This window comes from Bombyx mori, chromosome 1 (assembly GCF_030269925.1).
Source record: "Bombyx mori chromosome 1, ASM3026992v2".
NCBI lineage: Eukaryota > Metazoa > Arthropoda > Insecta > Lepidoptera > Bombycidae > Bombyx > Bombyx mori.
The window spans coordinates 13802203-13802437 of NC_085107.1; positions in this window are offsets into that span (position 1 = coordinate 13802203).

Consider the following 235-nt stretch of genomic DNA (forward strand, 5'->3'; position numbering starts at 1 on the left):
CCAATTACAGCACAAGAGCGCATTATGCGGCATAATGCTCAAATAAGCTTCAGCATAATTCGGCATTGTGCGTCACTGAGTCGCATTATGATGAAGCTTGGTTGAGCATTATGCCGCATAATGCGCTCTTGTGCTGTAATTGGAAAACTACCATTAAGGTTCACAAAATTCCACTGTGTTACGTTGTAATCTGTGTAAAACTACCTTCAAACTTTTTCAAAGTTTCTACGAAGGT